Source organism: Gasterosteus aculeatus, chromosome Y (assembly GCF_964276395.1).
Source record: "Gasterosteus aculeatus chromosome Y, fGasAcu3.hap1.1, whole genome shotgun sequence".
Taxonomy (NCBI): domain Eukaryota; kingdom Metazoa; phylum Chordata; class Actinopteri; order Perciformes; family Gasterosteidae; genus Gasterosteus; species Gasterosteus aculeatus.
The window spans coordinates 8,105,212-8,120,250 of record NC_135709.1 but is presented as its reverse complement, the minus strand read 5'-3'; the positions used below and the strand labels follow the sequence as shown (position 1 = coordinate 8,120,250).

At 41.1% G+C, this 15,039-nt stretch overlaps 1 long non-coding RNA gene across 1 annotated transcript; it reads right to left on the bottom strand.

Annotated features, from left to right (window-relative positions):
• Positions 1 to 5,161: 5,161 nt before the first annotated feature.
• LOC144390979 (uncharacterized) lies at positions 5,162 to 7,304 on the bottom strand. Its single transcript, XR_013454827.1, has 5 exons — positions 6,076 to 7,304; positions 5,877 to 5,938; positions 5,709 to 5,786; positions 5,498 to 5,612; positions 5,162 to 5,398 (listed from the first exon to the last, which is right to left on the bottom strand). It is a non-coding gene; the product is annotated as an uncharacterized LOC144390979 (long non-coding RNA).
• Between the last annotated feature and the right edge of the window lie 7,735 nt (positions 7,305 to 15,039).

Sequence of the window (15,039 nt, the reverse complement as noted above, 5' to 3'; positions counted from 1 at the left end):
TACCCAAAGGCACAGTCTCACTGTCTTGAGAACTTGTTACATTTCTCTCTTTACTAATTAAATCTCTCACTCCGTTACGATTTCTGGTCCATACGACCCACAACCAATGACGATTTTTAAAAATATCTTGGCCAAATATATTTGTAGAAAGCTCGGACCAGATTTCGGAGGAGTAGCTAGTATCTATATGTGTAATGTTTGCACATTTCATTGTTTTGACCAAGGCTGTTATTCCACCAGACATTGCCCATATGTTTTTCCTCTGAGCTCTGTTTCCCTTTTTCACTCCCATTTTCTTTAAAAGTCCTCCTACCTACAGAAAGGGGGACAGACAAAGCTTGCATATCTTTTGAAGATCAAGTGAGATTTTTTAGTAACCTGTTTTGTATTAAAGATACATGGTGCCATGGTGGGAAAAGCCAACCACGCGAACGTATGTGCCTACGTACAACCACCCACATAGTGTGGTATGCTATATTTACAAAATGTACTTAATAATAGATGATTAACAATTCAGTTATTCATATATGCACAGGAAATACATTACAATTAACATTAGAGTCTCAAGGTATACAACTATAGCTCAATAACTAATTTAATTACTAGAATAAAAAGGCAACAAAAAGAAAAGATTACTTACATATAACCATGGACCTGGAGTGTAGGAACATTTTCAAAGCAATCCAAGCATATTATGTATTTAAAGATGTCTTTTCCGGTCATTGTGGTTTGAAATGAAGAATGACAAACTGAAAGACGACTGCATGTACAGCCTAATTGAGGCTGTGACTCCTGATTGGCTAGTGACTTGGTCACCCTCTGCATCCTTCATTTGATTGGTTATGGGGCTGATGGTCATGACGTTGCCATGAGGTTGCCATGAGCTGATCTAATGGTTTGCATCTAAATGACAGGTGAAACTACACTTGATACAAAAAAAGCCAGGGAATATTGTTTCCAATGAATATTCACCATCATTTAATCAAACATTGAATCAAAAAAGTAGCAAGAGTACATGAAAATATACACACATGTGTAGGTGGGTATATATACATACATATATACATTACAATGGGTACAATCCCATGAACATGTGACATGATTTTGGGGATGTTACTATTCACAACATTGGTTATTAAAAGTTATTGGCAATAAATGTTGAAAAATATTTATTAAAAATTAGTCATAAGCAATTTCTATTCAAGGTAAAATGTGTAGTACAATGGGTAAAAGCCCATTGGCATATGCTATGCTTTTGGTGGTTCTAGGGTCCATAACTGTCAGGGATGCGGGGAAGGCAGGACTCACACGCAGACTTTCAAAACAAAAAGACTTTAATAGTCAACGTACCAAAAGCAAAAGGTCAAGGGGAAAAACGCACACAGGAACCAGGGCAAAAAAGCAGGCAGAAACTAGAAACATCCAGGACATTCGACAATGACGCGACAAGTGACAAGAGACACACACTGCTTAAATACACTAGGTCAGCAGTCAGCAGCATAGCCGGCGGGGAGATACGAAACGCCTTCGGAATGGCCGGCTGGGAGACACAGAACTAATAAAATAAATAAAACCACACTGTGACAATAACAGTGGAGTTATTAAACGTTATTTTCCATAAATGTTGACTAGTATTCATAAGAAATAGTCTGAAGCAATTTCTATACAAAGTATAAGGTGTAGTACAATGGGTAAGAGCACATTGACATATGACATTATTTTGGTTGTTCTACAGTCCAAAACAGTGGAGTTATTGAACGTCATTTGCCATAAATATTGAATAATATTCATAAGAAATAGTCAGAAGCCATTTTGAAACAAAGTAAAAGTTGTAGTACAATGGGTAAAAGCACATTGACATATGACATGATTTTGGTGGTTCTACAGTCCATAACTGTGGAGTTATTGAACGTCATTTGCAATAAATGTTGAATAATATTCATAAGAAATAGTCTGAAGCAATTTCTATACAAAGTAAAAGGTGTAGTACAATGGGTACACGATCATAGACGTATGCTATGATTTTGGTGGTTCTAGAGTTTATAACAGTGGAGTTATTGAATGTTATTTGCCATAAATATTGAATAATATTCATAGAAAATAGTAGAGTTAAGTAGAGGGTGTAATACAACAGGTACACTGCCATGGACTTATGACATTATTGTGGGGATGCTACTATTCATAATAGTGAAGTTATTGAATATTTCTGTAATGTGTTTTTCCGTGTTGCACTTTGTAGACGGTCCCTGCGCACTCGTCTCACGGGGGGCGCACTCATTAAGATCAATGTGATTTATACAGACCCTGCACTGGTCCGTATTGGTAAAATTATGGATAATTGTGGTTGTAGCTGGTTGTCAACATTACAGTGAGGTGTCGTTTGTGTTTCAACAACGTTTCGCTGACCAGCTATTGAACCGTGAAGTCTGAATCTGCGAATATCTTGCTAACTTTACCGAACTAAGAAAATGACACTCGCAAGGGGTTGAAAAGCAACCTTGACAAAAACACCGCCGCTACCGCAGTGATGGAAATAACAAGAGCAAATAAGGACAAGAAAGAAGCGAAGATCAAATTTGAGAAAAAGAAAAACCAGCCCTTTAAAATGAAAATGTCACGAGTTGAGCCGTCTTCCGTATGTCGGAGTCTTGGCGTTGAATGCGCCCTCCGCAAATGCTTTTTGGGGTAAGGGCTTCCCAGATTAATAGTTATGAACAGCAAGCCCAGACCGCAAAAAGATTCGTGAAGGACATTATCTGCCGCTGCCGCTGCCGTCACGCGGAGACTCCGTGACACCCGGGGAGTCTGCTCCCTTTTTGCTTCCGTGAATGCACCCCCCCCCCACACACACACACACACACACACACACACACAGACACGGGGGATGTATGGCCGGAGCGACAGAAAAGGATGATAAAGAGATAAAAAAAAGAGGAGGGGATCTCCGGATGCCACGGATGCTGCTGTAACCGAGAGCTGTCCAAGGTCCTTTCGCTTTGATTCCCCTCTCCTCCAGTTTGAATTCTCCCCTCTCGTCTCCCTCCCTCGTCCATTCCTTTCTCTTCTCTCCCTTTCCTCTCACTCTGTGTGTCTACCTCATATTCTCCTGTCTTCCTTTTTTTATTATCCAAACGGTGTGCATAGCCCGTGTGATCACTGGGAGCGGTGCATCGATGCGTTTTGTTGTGAGTGTGCTCTCTCGCTCTGTGCTATATCCCCTGGCCCGTGGTCTCTCCGTATAGTGAAGCAGTGGCTCTCTGCAGCCGCTCTAGAGCTCCGGTGAGGAGAGAGCAAGGCTGTAAACTGTTGGCAATAAATAGAGAGCAGGGCGGGATCTCATTGAAGACGCCAAACCTCGTCATCAACCAATCGGTGTCTAGCTCATATAGGGACCCCCCTTTTTGAAAGAAAAACAAACAATGGACAGGGATGACCAAATTGTGATCTACAGCAGGGGAAGTGTATATTTATATGCATTGATGTATGGATAAGATTGGCTATTTGTTAATATGTCTTTTCTTTTTATTCTGCCTTTTTGCGTTTGCCAGGCTGATGAACCGACCGTCGCTTCAAAGGGTTATATCGAAATATGAAACCCTAGATTATTAACATTACATTAACAATACAATATAAACAAGACATGTGATGGAAATGATGAGACATTTTCACGCTTTCACAAAAAACAGCACCCTTCCTATAAACCAGCAAAATCCAAATACCCAGTGAAAATGTAATAACTGAATGTAACAGCGGAGCCTTTGACCGAAACATCCACATCATCATAACATCCGCAAGAAGCATCTTAGGGAACTTGTGGTCACCTATAGAGTTCACCGGAGGGTACTACTGCAAAAAATGACAGGGGGGTCTCTGAACTGCAAATTCAGACAGAGCCTCAGTCATTTGGAAGAATTTCATGGTTGAAAGCAAAGAGAACTACCATTACATCACGGCGACGATACGCTGCAGAAGTTAAAGAGTTGATCACGACCGTGCTCTTTCTCACAAAGAATGTTTAATATGTTCGTTTTTTGGGGAGAAGTAAAGGAATTAAACGGAGGTGAAATAGGATACAAATTAAATTTTGCGTCACAAAGGTGGTCGATGTGGAGTTTTCCGTAATGGTAACGGAGGATTGGTTGGCTGAATTTAAAATTACTGAGAAAACCGGGTAAAGTACTGAGGTTTGGGGGATTGAGCACGCACTGAAAATTAAATTGTTTTTTCTCTATGCTAAACAATTACGTTATGCTAACACTATGTTATTGTGTTGGGTTAATACAGTTTTGTAGAGTTGAATTGATATGAATGGTTTAATCATTTTCAACTAGATTTAGTTAAATTAGTTGAAGTTAATGTAATTGAGTTCAAATTGAATACATTTAACCTATTAATTCACATTAAAATAACGCAATACAATAGACTTGGCCGAAAATAACTTCTTAGTGCTAAAAGAAAGCCATTCAATCAAGTGGAAATCCTTTCCATGATTTTATTAGGTTAAGTCAAAGAATAAATATTAAGTGCAAAAAATGACAATAACACACACTGCATGAAAAGTGAGATTTTCGTCCCCGTAAACGCCCGGAAATCTCCCTAATTTCCGACAATTTCCGTCAATTTGCAACCCGCGCACGTCGCGTTTGTCTGTGCCACAAATTGTCGGAAACGAACCATGACGTAGGGGAAGAGCTGGCGGAGGTGCGAATGGCCCGAATTAGCATATGAATGCAGCGAAACCGCGGGTGGTCGAGCCGAGCGGGCTTGAATATCCTTACTCCTTATTGGATGAAACCACAACTTACTAACAAATAAAATCACTCGTGATTGGCAGCAAAACCACACGTGGGCAGACAAGGCTTGAGTTTCCTTGTTCATGATTGGATGAAACCACAACTTTCAATCACTCGTGATTGGTTGGCAGATCTGTCGCTATTGGTCACCCGCCTCATTTTATTTATATATTCATATTATGCTGTATATTCATTTCATGGTTATCCTATGTAGGCTACTACAATATTATTAGGATACCAACCAGGACATCAATGAATTTATAGAGAAAATGAACATTTGCCACATGTTTATGCAAAGAAAGAGCTTTATTAACAACACACAAACAACTAAATACAAAGTGAGGATCTGCTCACACTTGGGTAACGGCAGTTTAAAAACTACAGCTCAGTAAACTGTCCGTTTGCCTCCTCGGGGTTGTTGACCGTCACTGGCGCCGTGTTTTCCGAGGCAGGTCTGTTGTGCAGGCGGCTCGTGTGTGTGTGGCGACCGTACAATCCACCCCGAGACCCCGCCAACAACGCCGTCCCCTTCGTCCGACGTGAGCTCCACGGTGGCGGATTTCCACCTCATCATCAGCCAGCGCACTTTGTCTCGATTCCAGCAGCTGTAAAAACAACAATGAATCAGTACTGTGCGATGCGATGCGTACGGACACAACACATCGATCAATGCACCTGAAACAAGTCAGCAAATAAACTCTGACCGTCTTTCTTCTCGCTCGACTCCGCGCTGAATCCTTCGCAGCTTCCGCTCGCAATGAGTGTTCCGCCTGAACCTGAAGCTCCTGCGTACCGTCTCAAAATACGTCTCACAGGCGGCTGGAAAACAATTAAATGAGTGTGATATGAATACAAAAAAAATCAAACGCAAGTCACAGTAACATTTAACAAGGAAGGAGAAACAGTGTCACTTACACACAATGACGTCGTCTAAATCTGGACTTTTCCCGGAGCAAATACGAGGTCACCGCCTCATTATGAGGCGAGGTTAGTCTGTGAAAACAAAATGTACAGTTATGATCGGTATACATACGTATATATTTCCTTATAGCGCAGAATGAAAGCATATTCTGTAAATCTGACCCTTGCTCCGGTTCGTGGCGCCTGTAGTTCGTCTCGGAGTTGTGAAGACGGCGCACCGCTTCCTGTAAACGACACGGCAAAGAAAACACACTTTAATAAAGCTGTTTCTGCTCACTTGTAAGGCTACTAGGCTACTCTTAGCTTAGCTTGAGGCTACGCTACTTTTAGCTTAGCTTGCAGTCATCGAACGTATTCTTACCGCTATCGTGGGATCGTGCGCCCGTCTCCTCTTCTTTGAGTCGGTTCCTCTCCTCCATGGACAGAAACCCGCAGAGTCCCGAACGCTCCAGTGGAGCGAACCGCTCGTTGATATCGGCAGTTTGTTGTTGGAGTTGACGAGACAATCCACTGAGATCATTCAGCAGCTTCTTCTCGTCTGTCTGCGGACTGGCCGAAAGTTGGTGACCGCGGAGAGGAGTTGAAGGCGAGTTGAAGGCGAGTTGAACGCGAGACGTCGTCCCGCCATTATTCACGAACCAGCAAAAACCAAACAAAGGAACTGGAGATACAGTTCTTCTGAATATAGTAACACACACGTGTCTGTTTGCATGCTCGTCTTGCAAGTACTGCTGTCTGAGTCATGCCTATGACCTCACACGTGATTGGACGAGGAGTCTAAGGGTCCTCCAATCACATACGAGGTTATTGTTATACGGAAGGACCAGTATTTTAGGAAGACAAATGGTTGGGACTTTGAAACAGCTGATATGCTTTATGTAAAGCAGTGTTTTGGTGTCAGCAGAACGACTTTCCCTAGAAATCTCTTTCTCTTTCTCCATTCCACCAGACACTCTTGAGTCTGACATACATGCAATGTTGACAATGTATCATCAGATGTACCCTTGTGTCACTGAGGTTGAATGTTTTGCCATGACATGTAAACGGGTAACATATATGAATGTAACTATCTCAATCGATAGATGCAGAGCATAAAGGTCAGCATATGTTTATGCTAAGTGGTGTGGAAACACTAACAGTTTTGAGGAACCCGTCCTTGACCCTCTAGCAGAACTACGACCAGCCATTATAAAGCAGTTTATAGTTGTTAATGTTGGGTCAAAGGGTACGGCATTGAAACATGTTCTTGCACAAGTTTCCTGGCTTCATCTCCACCCGGACAGACATTTTTATGGAAAGCCAATAGAAGTTTGGGGCTTGCAGGGAACAGACACGTCATACCCAGCATCATTCTGCCAGTTGAGCGCATTGCTAGAAGATGTGTGGTTAATACATCCTCTGTGCATTTAAGTAAGACCAAAGAAAAGGTCACTGTAGTCCTGCCACTATGCACTGTAGTTGAGCTCTAGGAGACTGATCTCTGCAGACCCCTCATGCTGATTCAAATGTTGTTTGCATGGAATGCTCATTTTTCCTTGATTAAAACAAATTTTTTAAAGAAGTTATTTGTGTATCTTTTTTACATAACATTTGCCATTGCTAATGGCGTACACAGTAATCTAGCATATTTGAATTAAATAAATCAATTCAAGCTAAAATGTAAGAGTCTATAATTAGGCTACTGAGCCTGATCTATTTGTACCAGAGATTTTCTAACCTTTTAAAAAAATGTCACCTGGGCTAAAACTCCCTCTGCGACCCTGATTTGCATTTGTATAGCTCACAGCATTTTCATTTACATGTCAAAGCCTCCCCTAGAAATAGGAGGAGGGGGGCCATGGGGGGACAACTGCCAAGGGAGGCCCACGTCAATTTCTGACAATTTACGGCAGTTTTCGGCGTTGCCCGCAAATTGCCGCAAACCTGAAATTCCACGACAATTTACAGTGCCGCATACTGCCGAAAATCCCACTTTTCATGCAGTGACAAATAAAGAAACCATGTATTATGTGGTTGAGGCAAGTTTATTTACATATGTCATTCAAGCTGACGCTTTCATCCAAAGCGACTTGCATTGCATTTACATTATGAGAGCTAAAACTCTTCTAAATTGGCTGAACTACGCCATCTACTGGCACAAAAATGGTACAAAAACGGACCGTAAAAAGGAAGGATTGTGGGTAATCCTCCGAGAAATGCAGGATTAAAAGAAGTTAACGTGTTTTTTTAATGTCTGTGGAAAATGTTTATCTTTATTATTTTAGGTGTCTGTTGTCTCTGTTTAAAGTTGCCATGTTTTTATCAAGTTAGTAATATGTTTATTGTCTGTAACAATGTCCGTTTTTTTATCTAGCTAACATCAATTTTTTGTCGTCCTTCTAGGTCCACAATTTCCTTTTGTGTCCGTTGTATTTTACAGGTATGTTAAGTTGACTAACCTATATATATTTTTTTGGTTATATGTTTCATTGTATTGCTTGTGTAGTCAAGTTCTGTTCTAAAACTATACGATCACTGTATTTTGTGTAGTGAAATGGAGGAAGGTCCACAATTTCCTTTTGTGTCCGTTATATTTTACAGGGAAAGCAGAAGACATCTTACGGGGGTTACAATTACATGCCATTAAAGTTGACGCATTTGCATCGCATTATATGGTTTACATTTTAAGCTATGGTTTACATGCATAACCCATCCCACATGGGAGCAGTTAGGGGTTAGGTGTCTTTCTCAAGTACACTTCGACATGGGACTTGGAGCAACCAGGGTTCGAACCGCCAACCCTCTGTACTCCATGCACTCCTCTTTTGTATCCCCCAAAACATTACAATGAATGCCACAGGTGTTTAAACATGAACAGACTAACATCTGATCATAGTATTGAACATTTACATAAGATGAGGATACAGATATGTTGCTTACCTATGTGTGACGAACACTGATAGCAATGCACTTGACTTCAAGGATTACGTCTTCTCTCGATATCTCATTGCGGCTTGTTCTCTTAATGATTACTGGGATCTTGTGCAAAAACGCATACGCAATCCAGAGTTCACCTCCACATCCCCTCAGCAAAACAAAACCAAAACAAATATTAAAACAAGAATGTGATGAGCTGAGACCGACCATTTACTGGCCCTATTTTTTGACCAACCTAAAATTCCAACTGAACTAGCGACGGAAAGAGCAACCTTTACTAGCAGCAGGTTGCACCTATAAAACATTAAAAAAACACATGGGAACTAGGCAAGTCTAATTTACCTAGACCATCACACATGCGCTTATTAACATTGGAATCGTTTTTCATTTAGAAACATTCACTGTTTTATGCCTGGTAGGTCAGTGAGGTTGGCAAGACACTCTTGCGGTGGGATGGTGCAGTCAGTGAGGTGGACCAGGACACTCTTTGGGGGATAGCAGACAGAGGACACTTTTGCAGTCAGAAATTGCTGTAAAAAAGTCATAGACCAATCAATTGATATCCATGGAGGTTATGATATTAAATTATCTTGACAAAAAATATATATTGTTATAGAAAGTAACTCAAGTTAAACTGTGCATTGAAGTGAAAATAAATTACAGTTTAAGATACCAGTTCCAATTGCTTAGGGGTAATAATTCAAGGCGGGATTCTCTAGAAAACACGATTTAATTTTGATTCAGAGGGCTACGACGTGATTGTAAAACGAGTATCAATTAATCTCGAGATTATATATTCTTTCTCACTGTGTCTGCTATTTGTAAAAACACAGCATATTTGTAAAGATCGATCATGTAAAGAAAAATATCAATTCAATAGTATTAACAAATAGAAATGTTACCTTCAAGTTAACAAATCTATCATTGGAAAGAGAATCGGAAAATAAATAAAGACGGGCAGCAGTAAGAAATGGACAGTCAAAGTAAATGTTTCAAATACACCTAATGGACAATTTAGGGTGAAAAAGGAAAATTAAACTAAATAAAGAAAAAACAACAACGCCACTCAGCCCGAGAAATATCTGGATGCACAAGGCCCACAGGTAAGTTTACTCGTTTTGAGGCAGGAGACGCAGTTCACGGTTTTAGAAAAGTACAGCTTCATTTAAAATCGATTTTAAAATCAATGCAATTTAATTCATCCCAAAAGAAAATCAGTAAAAAATAGATAGAAAATCAATTAGAGAGCTGGAGCTGGGTGGATGGACAAGGCTAGGTGTAAAGGAGTTGGGGGGAACCCACCAAATTAATAAAACAAACTCAAAACCACCCGACGTAGTGAACCCGCTTCCCAGGACACAGCAAACAAAGGGGTAGGAGACCACCACCCGGCCACCAGCACCAACGCACGGTATGAACCGGGGAGGCTAGGAAAAGCAGCGTGGCGAGACAACGCCTCAGTAGGGACGCTGCCGCGGAGACAAAGCTTCCCCGGAGGTGGAGCTTCAGTGGAGACAGTGGAGAAAACAGCAGCGACCCCAATCCGCTGATCACAGCAACTCCTGTTTACAGGAAAATACCGTTAATTGTTCAAAGTAAAACTGTGGTTGCTCGCGTATACTTAAAAACACACATACCTGTTCTATGACACACGCTTACACACAGGAGGAGGGAGGGAGAGGACACTGGCTGTCGCTGGCATTTACCTGTGACCACACTGGGGTTAGCCATCAGATAGTATCCACAACGCCAAGAAGAGAGGGACACTCACCAAGCAAATACGCCACTGGGCGTACGGGAGCACAGAGCAGCACGCATCTAGTTGCCCGGAATTGACGCACCTCACAGAACAGAGGTGCAAGAGGAAGAGCTGGTGGAGGTGTGCCACTTTTAAACCGGCCCACCTCATTACAGCCACCTGGTGTTAATTGCCAGCAGGGTGGCACCTCTATACTGCTACACACATATAATTGTTTTACATTTAGACGGATGGCGATGGATATCTTCTAAACCTTTTTCATTTTCGGGCCAAAGGTGTATCTTCTTAATCTGGTTGTGACAGACTTCCTTCGCCTTGGTAAATTAGTAAATTAAGCTTTTGTTGTCTTTGTCTGTTTACTTGCAATGCTTTTGACATGGCCACCGGAAACTTCATGCTCCTTTAGTGTTTCCACTGTAAGAGACCTTAACGTCCTACAATTTTCTTGGCTGCATCACAAACCAACCATTCTAAACTGGACCCCCACTTTTCATTCAACATTCTTTTCTTTCTCTTTGTTTATTTTTTGGTTTCTTGACCAGTTCTTCTCTCTTGTGCCCTGCGGGTTTTCCTCCACCTGCTCTGTGCCGCCACGTCCTTCACCTGCACTGTGCAGTTCTATCAAAAGAATCCACCTGTCACGTGTGTGCGCGCCTCTATGTTGCTTAGTAACGAGCTTACGGTGGCCGAGACGGTTTAACACCGTCTTCTCACGATGTGGCGTGTAAACTATAGTTCAAATGCGTGTGTCTCACGGTCAATGCGTGAGGCTTCAGAACCTGCAATGAGTTTATTACGTTAGACGTGTTTGGAGAAGCCTGTAACGGACCGTCTCATCCAGCCGAGGAAACGCTGCCTGCCGTCGCCAGAGAACAGAGCAGAAAGGTCCGACAGTCTGTTAAACGGGTCTTCATGTTTCTCTGAAGCACCGCGGCTTCAGCCTGCTAACAGTCAGCTAAACCGAGACAGCTGAGCTAAACTAACGAAGCGCACATTCAAACTCGCCAAAGCGTAAAATAGTCGTCGCGGTCCGTAGTCAGTGCACAAGAACCGAGCGTACTTTTCCTGTCTGTTAGCTGCGTGCGAATTTAGGGGGGAAAAAGTATTGTGAATTCGTCAAACACCAACATGTTTGTCTCTTCTCGTCCCGTTAACGAATTAAGTTAGAATAGATTTAGTCATAGTTTTTATTTTTTAAGATCGTTTTCGTCACGTCTTAGTCTCATCTTAGTCTCGTTTTAGTCATGAAAAAAAATTTCGTCATAGTTTTCGTCGGCGAAATTAACACTGCTGTTTACTTCACTCCTCTCTCTCCTCGCTGTTCCCCATCCTCCTCCGCAACGACTCCTCTTAACCTTCCTCTTGTGTTAGGGTCGGCACCGAACCGTTTTACATTTTAAAAGCCTAAAAGAACCACATATATTTGTTTTTATGCATCAAGGCTTTTTGACTTTGTCAGGTACCTCTATTTCAAAAAAATAAAACAGAACAAAGCCTACTCTTTAGCGCAATAAGTAAGTTAACTTACCTAAGCCCTTCTTCGGCCAATCTCCTCTGAATCGTGCTGGATGACACACCAAACAGATCCGCGATTTCTCTGGTTGATAGACCGGACAACACAAAGTTAGCCAGCTTGTCGCCAGGAATATCCAGAGGCGGGCGTCCAGCACCTGTGCTTGTAGTACCAGCTAATGTTGACTTCTTCAACTTGGACCTCTTCCACACGCACGCGGTGCTCAATCAGTCTTAAACAATTTAAAACTTTGTCGTCTATGTATACATCTTGAAGAGCACTTATCTGCCCTAGTATTTCCAAAAAAACAATATGTGTCAAAATCGGATCTGCAGAAAACCCATGTTGATTGATTTGATCTGCTAATGCTAGCATGCTACCTCGGATCCCACCGATGTCTTCCATTATGTCAACACTAACGTCTCTTTGCCAGCCTTCTTTTGCACACGGCTCTGTTGTCTGTTCTGAATGTGAGATATAGCCACGTCACCTGATTTGCATATAAGAACGTGAAATGTAAAACTGCATTATGAAATAAAAGTCTCTGGAAATGTAAAACGGCATTATGAAATGAAAGTCTCTGGAAATGTAAAACGGCATTATGAAATAAAAGTCTGAAAATAAAAAGTGGCATTATGAAATAAAAGTACCATGTAATGAAAAGTGGCATTATGAAATAAAAGTACCATGAAATGAAAAACGGCATTATGAAATAAAAGTCTCTGGAAATGTAAAACGGCATTATGAAATAAAAGTCTCTGGAAATGAAAAAGTGGCATTATGAAATAAAAGTACCATGAAATGAAAAGTGACATTATGAAATAAAAGTACCATGAAATGAAAAACGGCATTATATAATATTCTCTGGAAATGCAAAACGGCATTATAAAATAAAAGTCTCTGGAAATGAAAAGTGGCATTATGAAATAAAAGTATCATGAAATAAAAAACAGCATTATGAAATAAAAGTACCATGAAATGAAAAACGGCATTATGAAATAAGTCTCTGGAAATGAAAAGTGGCATTATGAAACAAAAGTACCATGAAATGAAAAGTGGCATTATGAAATAAAAGTACCATGAAATGAAAAGTCGCATTATGAAATAAAGTACCATGAAATAATTAAATGTATTTAATATTTATGTATTTATTGCCTCATTTATTTATTTCATGATGTATTTCAAATGCATATTTCATGTATTTATTTATGTATTTAGTTTTTGACTAAAACGGCATTCCATAGCACCCTGAAATAGCAAGATTGAGTATTACGCACTGTACATCCAAAGCTTTAGGTCCCAATTGAACATCCACCAAATTAAATTAATATTAATTCTATGTTCACAAATATCTTATTCTACATCCACTAACAGGGTGGTCATATCTCAACTGATCTATATATGATAGTATAAACTCATTCCTGGAGCTCTAAGTCATCCAATCCAATGCAACTATGTTAAAAGGACTCTTGGCTGCTTTGTCAATGGCTCTGAATTCAGACAACTGGTGTAATCAGATTGAAATGGAGAGCATTTGGTAACAGTCTCCATTTCTGCAGTAGTATTAAAAAAATCTGTCATAGAATACAAAAATGTGAACATGACGACATAAAACCACTAACGTTAGCTTAATGACTTAAATACATTTACAGTGCAGTAAAGTTGGCATGTTTGTTAACTTTACAGAAGAGCAAAATAATGTTAAACTGCTTCACAACAACCTGGTTATAATTTGTTCGTTCAGTAACAATAATTACACAGGTGTGAAAAGGAAGGGCCGTTTCCCCAAATTGACTGACAAGTGGGTTAGTTCATTCCTGGTTTGGGACAGGGGACAAAATATATATGTAACCGCCTAAATGTGTACATTAATGTCAGCACTTGATTATATAATTGTTTACATCCACACGACAACAGTGTTGACGTTATATAAGAATGTATGTGAATTATTATCATAACTGTGTAGGATACAGAATGTTCAATTAGACGTGACAGAACCCCCAGCCAGTTGGTTTCTCTCAATTAGCCTAATTGACTGGAAGGCTGTGTTAACCTTTCCTGCCTGTCCGTCTCTGACCGTAGTTGTAGACTGCAGGGGAGACTTCGTTCTCTGCTCCAGGGCCAAGTATTGTCTGTTGGTAATACTTCGGGGTTACAGGTTACAGCACATGGGTTTCTCCTGTCCCTACATCCACCCAAAACATTAACAAAAAAACTCTGCTCCTCCTCTCCCACTCTCTCTCGCTCACACCTGCTCCATGCGTGCTGCTCTTAAAGGGGCCGCACCACTTTACAACACTACCACCACTCTGGATGGCAGCTACCTAACTTAATGCCACTCCAGCACACATACAACATGTAATTCAGCCTTGCCCCTCTTCTTTTTGCACATCGCACACATTTGCAGTGAAAGGAAAGGTGGTCTGGGCAACCGTCTTCCACAGTCTATCAGAGGGTACAACAGTCGTTGGCGTAGTTATACAGTGTACATATATATATATAACACATATACAACATTTGTAGGCTGTTGTGTGGGCACACAGAACGTGGGGCATTACAATCCTTGGCAAGACATCCATGTATTACACAATTCCTTTTCTAGTCAAAATACCACCTATTCAACCAGAGTATGTAAGAGCAACTCAAACTAAAATATCCCAGTTTACAGGAAAACATTCCCCAAAATCATCAGTTTACAATCCTCAATTTTTTTAAGAAGAACTCGACAGAAAATAACGCTAACCTGTGTCTTGTATACGTGGTACAGCAAAATATCTTAACTGGAACAGTCCATGAATCTAATGGACTCAGTGAGCCACCCATTCTCTCTGCTGGAGAACAGGCCAGACAGCCCCAAGTCTGCAGAGTCCATGTCCATGACTGGGTTTGGTACCTCCGCCGGTGCCCAGACCCTGGCCAGCTCCATGGCCCAGGTTTTATCCAGTTGTTCGCAGCTGCGATATGGCTTCAACTGATCGTGATGGACCACTTTCATTTTGGTCTTACACCAGGTCATCCTCTGTTCTATCAGCTCTCCCTTCAACTGATTCCTTCTCACTCTTGCATCCGAACGCTGCTGCAGAGACTCTCCTCTCAACTCTTTCCTCCTCTCTAGACTCTCTCTGCCCTCTTACGAC